Source organism: Haliotis rubra, unplaced genomic scaffold (assembly GCF_003918875.1).
Source record: "Haliotis rubra isolate DU_JTF1 unplaced genomic scaffold, ASM391887v1 Scf1491, whole genome shotgun sequence".
Lineage (NCBI taxonomy): Eukaryota > Metazoa > Mollusca > Gastropoda > Lepetellida > Haliotidae > Haliotis > Haliotis rubra.
The window spans coordinates 162,095-168,094 of NW_025765438.1; the positions used below are offsets into that span (position 1 = coordinate 162,095).

General features: G+C 40.2%; 1 long non-coding RNA gene across 1 annotated transcript; it reads left to right on the plus strand.

The window, feature by feature from the left end:
• The first annotated feature begins 2,746 nt into the window (after nucleotides 1–2,746).
• LOC124270030 lies at nucleotides 2,747–4,214 on the plus strand. The gene is made up of 3 exons (XR_006896660.1): nucleotides 2,747–2,809; nucleotides 3,213–3,281; nucleotides 4,095–4,214. It is a non-coding gene; the product is annotated as an uncharacterized LOC124270030 (long non-coding RNA).
• Nucleotides 4,215–6,000: the final 1,786 nt, after the last annotated feature.

A 6,000-nucleotide genomic window follows, 5' to 3' on the forward strand; every position in this document is an offset into this window, starting at 1 on the left:
TTATTCGTGAGTGCGACGTTTCGATACAGATCCTTGTACCGTTGTCATGCTTGACACATGCACGCACGCACACACACACACACACACACATTGGACGTGACATGTTGTTATCCATAAAGTTTGTTCTATATTACCATGTAGGTGTTCTATACTCCTGGACTTTACAGAAGTGGCTGCCAACCAGGCTAATTTTCATATCGAAACTGTAGAGGCTCACTTTGGCTAGGGAAGGCTCACTTAACGTCCGCTACACCGAGTTTATGAACAGTTTGTTGAGAAGGAAAAACACCTTTTAGAGTCCTTCTCTTCGATGAAGCTGGCTGGTCTGAAAAGAGAAACAGAGAGAGTTCTGTTTGCGGCACAGCCCCAGTCACTTTCCACTCGAGTGTTGATATTTTTTTATGAATAAATGATAATTATGTAATTGGTTCAATAAGTTCGTGTACAGCATAGCCGCTTGTGATGAATCCAATGAAATGATATACATGTACATGTATACCATACTTGGGTGTCGCTTGCGATACAAATATGATTCTCCGCTCACGAAAGGGTGTCCTCCCATTAGTCGTACGTCCCACTAGTCATACGGATTAAAACAACATAGAGTATGATTGACTGCATCAACAACTAACTTTGTGATACCTTGGTAAAAATAAAGTGGAATGATCCAAGAAACAATAATACAGCTTCACATAAGTGAACTTTAATAAGTCTTCACAACACACTTCCAGTGGATGCAGTGTTCCTTTGTAGAATTCTTGTTGTCAAGGTGACCTGGAAACAGTACCTGTTGTGTACCTCGCCTAGAGGTAACGTATTCCACTTCAAGCAGTCCTGCCATAACGACAAGAGTCATATGCTAGAGTCAAACATTGATTTAAATGTTTTGATTATCAACGGTTATGGTGTATTATGTTCATATAACTTCAATGTAATTTACTTTAATAACATTCGTTTACTAGTAACAGGGAATGGTTGGGACCGACAGGTACTTCGAGTTATGAATAATATTCGAGACGGCAGCATTCGACTCATCGGGATTTGACTGTATATGATTTCTCTACCACAGACTGCGGCATTCTCAGTGTTAGATATTAAACTAACGTCAAGCTCTCTAATTAGCGGACTAGTCCATTTTGCGCAAACGGTATATGCCTGTTGTTGTTTTAATTAATCCCTCATTTGCTGTTTGACTAGCGGGAGTAAGACGTATGGGCGTATGACTAGTGGGAGTAGGACGTATGGGCGTATGACTAGCGGGAGTAGGACGTATGGACGTATGACTAGCGGGAGTAAGACGTATGGGCGTATGACTAGTGGGAGTAAGACGTATCGGCGTATGACTAGTGGGAGTAGGACGTATGGGCGTATGACTAGTGGGAGTAGGACGTATGGGCGTATGACTAGCGGGAGTAGGACGTATAGGCGTAGGTCATAGGGCGTCCGTATGTTGGCGGACACGATTGGGATGTGAGAAGGCCGCAGTCTTGCGGATTCTTCACATTCTACGAAATGGCGCGTTTTTCTGGGAGAAGTACCAATCGCTGATTAGACAGGAGAGCTGATCTATCAGTTTAACTGTGCCGACATCGCCCGAACCATCGTTCCTGAAAAGAAATCAAATCGGGGCAACTTGTAACAGAATATGATATTCAATAGCCAGTGTGAAGTACAAAATGTTGTCCAAGAGAATGGTTTTCATAAACCGCGTATAGCTGTAAAATTGCTGATGTGCGTACGCACGTCATTGTTTGCACTAAAGTGCCTTATGGATTTGTTACTCTTACCGATGTCCATACAATGTGGCGATCTCTCTCGATCGACTTCGGTCACCTTGCAGTATCTTCAAAATAGAAGTCTTACCATAAAGATGTGACACCACACGATGCAAAATCATTTATCTCTAAATGGAGTGTGGTTACTGAAACGAAATGCTTGTCTTGTAGTATTCTGTGTTTACACATTGATAAACGTAACCCACAATGCCATTTACATTACCTGATCGACACGAGTAACAAGAACAGTAAGTTAAGCGCCCATAAAATACACACCTTGGGCCACAGTTGTAAGAATGCAATACTTGTTGTTATGTTCGCCAATACACTGTGTTCCTGGGTTGTTGACAGCAGTCTGTTATAGCAATAGTTGAACATTATCTTAACCATCATCAGCCTCTTTTGGAACCTATGCAGTTTCAGGGTTTTTTTTACATTGTCTGATGTTTGATATGAGAGCTTCAGCAAATTCCTTGAACGGCATTTAGAAGAGATACTGACTGACTGACTGAGTTTGGTTTTACGCCGCTTTTAGCAAAATTCCAGCAACATCACGGTGGGGGACACCAGAAATGGGCTTCACACATGGTACCCATGTGGGGATTCAAACCCGGGCCTTCGGCGTGACGAGCCAACGCTTTAACCACTAGGCTACCCCACCGCCCTTAGAAGAGATACACATAAAATGTGAGAATTTATGGATGTCAGCTTCTTTGTTACGAGGAACCCGATGTTGCGAAGTACATCACTTCTAAATGCCGTTGAAATGAGTATGCATATACCCCGAAACGTCGTATACCTCATAATAAGCAGTTGACATCCATAATTTTTCACCTTTTAAGAGCTACTTTTCGCCCAGCCGATCACTGTTTTGTATTGAAAGTCAAAGTGTGTGAACAAAAAACGTAGAGCGTGAGCTGCCTTGTTTGTTTTCGTTCCTGGAATTCTATTATTATCTCCTATAAAACCACGTGACGAGCCCACAACATGCATTTGTATTGGAACCCTGGCTGTGTGAAGGCAGAACGAGTCAGGTAAGGAGAAATGTTGACATATTCTGTTGTTTGTTTGTTGTTTAACGCCGCACTCAGCACAATTCCAGCTGTATGGCGGCGGTCTGTAATTAATGGAGCGTGGACCAGGCAATCCAATGATCAACAGCATGAGCATCGATCTACGCTTGGAATAGGGTGACGTGTCAACCAAGTCAGTGAGCCTGACCACCCGATCCCGTTATTCGCCTTTTACGACAAGCATGGGTTGCTGAAGACAAATGCTCTTCACGAGTATTTTGTTTTCTAATTCCACAAAAACCTGATTATTAGTTAAATAGTAAATTAGCATAGTAGTAAATATTTCTTAATAGAAGATAGTTGTCGGTAATTTTATATATATGTTGTGAAAAGAAGTATGATATCTGACGTACATTCTTTTCAGCGTTTCCTATTGTGGTCGCCGTTAAAGCTTCGAGGCAAGACGCAGAATTGAACATGGAAAGACCCAGCGGTGGGTCATTAATCAATCTGTTTGTTTATAATTTCTCTAATGTATCATAATTTTAACGTCAAGTTCTTTATCAGCTTCATAGTTGTAGGGCACCATCCTAAGTCAGGATATACAACATTCTGTGAAGAATGAGTATTTGGTGTGTCTGGATTTACGTCCGTTTTAGCAACATTCCAGCAATATCACGGCAGGGGGCACCAGATTTGGGCTTTACACAGTGTACCGATGTAAGAATCGACCCCGGGTCTTCGGCGTATCCAACGAACGCTTTATCTACCATTCTACGCCACCTCAGCCATTCAGAGATGAACTATTACACTGTGTTAGATATGGGTGGGGGTGGGATGGTTAATTATCCGAGTTAAGAAATTATAGCAACACGTCTAGTATTAAAATGATCCACCACCAACGACAATTGCTCCGAACCCGTGCTAAATGTGACTAAAATATATGTTTAGTATTGACTGGCTATCGATAAGGATAATAGAAATCGATAATCGTTAACTAAATATTGATTGATTGTCGAGACATACCGGAGACGTAACTTTGACCAATAATATCTAAAGAAAATTAATATTTTTCACATCACTGGCGAGTGGTGACGTTTTTTGCATGGATTATTAACAAACAACGTCCTGAAAATAACTTGGGAGCAAACCATGAACTAAGTTCTAAATTTGTTTTGTGTGTGAGAAACTTAAGACTTTTTTCTATCACAAAGGGTAATGAACGATCATCATTTATAACCTCAAAGATATTTCTGATTATTGCTCATTTTAGCCAGCCTTAATCTTGACACTTGTTACTTCTCAGTGAGTGTGAAACGGCCTGGATGCTTGCAACAAGATTGGACGGTTACATACGCTTTTTATAAAGGCAGCATAAGATCTGCGAATGCCTACGTGAACGGGTAAGTATCAACATTGAGAATTCTAGCACGCCAATGTGTGATACTCGATTCTGATTGGCTGAGAGCTCATCAAAACCGTACTTAAATGTGGCAGGTATGAAGTCATGTAAGGTTTGGTTCGTTTGAAGTTGTCATTGTTTATAGTTTTAACGCAAGCAGTATCATTTTTAAGCGTTAGTCTATGGTTATTTTTAGATCTTGCCTAGTCCATTACGGGTATAAGGGGTGTCAAGAGATTGTGTCATCGCTTGTGTTGTGCCCTTTGACTTGCTTGGCCCCTTGTGTTGATTGGTTCTTTTAAAACACTAAACATTACTTGCACGTCAGCCATTGCACTTCACTTCAATCCGATCGCAGTTCAGAGCATAAAACAACTAACACGTCCGATCTAAAGGTAGGAACAATATTTCAAGTATTTTATATATGTTGTACTAAATAACAATGTTATTAGTGCTAATTAAATGTTCTTCATGATAATAAAATAGGTTAAAGTATATTTGTGCAATTGTAAATATTATGCCAAGGTAAGTAGACAATCTTGCAGGGATATAGTAAATAACGATCACGTTTAAAACTATGATACTTTGTTTATTTGAATGATGTTTATGCATAGGTTATTTATTGTGCATTATAACCATAGCGCACTTGGTTTGCATTGTACTTACGATGCAGAATGTGTGATTGATTTTGGGTATGACCTAATGTGGCTTACACATAGTTACGTCAGTACCGAACCATAGCTATTGATTGTTGTGATTTGTATACATACATATTTAGAATATTGAGACTTTGGTTTGCTTGTTCTTGTAGCAGCAGTATATTCCTCTTGGAGGCGTGGCTCTTCTACACCCCAGTGTCACGCACAGGGTATGAACGTTATCATTGTGTCATATGTATAAAGTTATTATGTTATTCACATAGTTGATGGATTTTATGTATTATGTACAAACACGTTCACCATAATGTGTACGTTGGTACGACGTATTTGAAACGTTATTCTAATACCAAGGAGTTACCGTTCTTGGTGGTTCAGTCAACGTGTTAATGGCTATGTACCTATTACCACAACAACATTATATAATGTGCACCTGTTGACATTAATTGATATTACACTCATTTCTAATGTTAGAAATGATATAAGAGATTCAATGATTGTATATATTTATCTATATTTACATGTTTGCCCTTAACTTGGCACTTATTTTGTAAACATGTGTTTCAGGGTGTCTGTCAATAAAGAATAGATCTCACAACCCGTAATCAGTGTCTGGTCCTCAGTATTCCCATTCACGTCCCGGTTACATAATGGAGCCCCCAGTGAGGATCTTTGCAGACTATTGATGACAGAGCCACCACAGGTTGAGAAGGATGAAGCATTGCCTGCATCTTGCTGTTCGTTGAACCGGTCAGTGCACAGGTTTCATTTACAGGACTGATTGTAACACCTGTGCTGGGACTTGTTCTGTGATTACCTCGGACATATGAGACTTGAGCTGACTTGAGCTGAGTCTGGAGACTTGTGTGTCATAAGCGTGTGCTCATGAGTTCTGACTTTATTGAACTGTGCATTATGTGCGTCACGTGACTTACTTGATGTGATATATTTACCTGACCCAATACCTCTTGGTTTGAATTTACTTAACTTTGTCCAAGTACTTGCCACAATAAAGACCTTATTGTCATCCATCATATGCCATAGAGCAATTGTACTTACATTATGAAGCAGTGGGTGTTGATTCAATTCCTTTAGTTAAGGGCCGGCCATAGTTTGTGTGTGTTCTCTTGACTCCGTTGGTACCAACCTGTTTA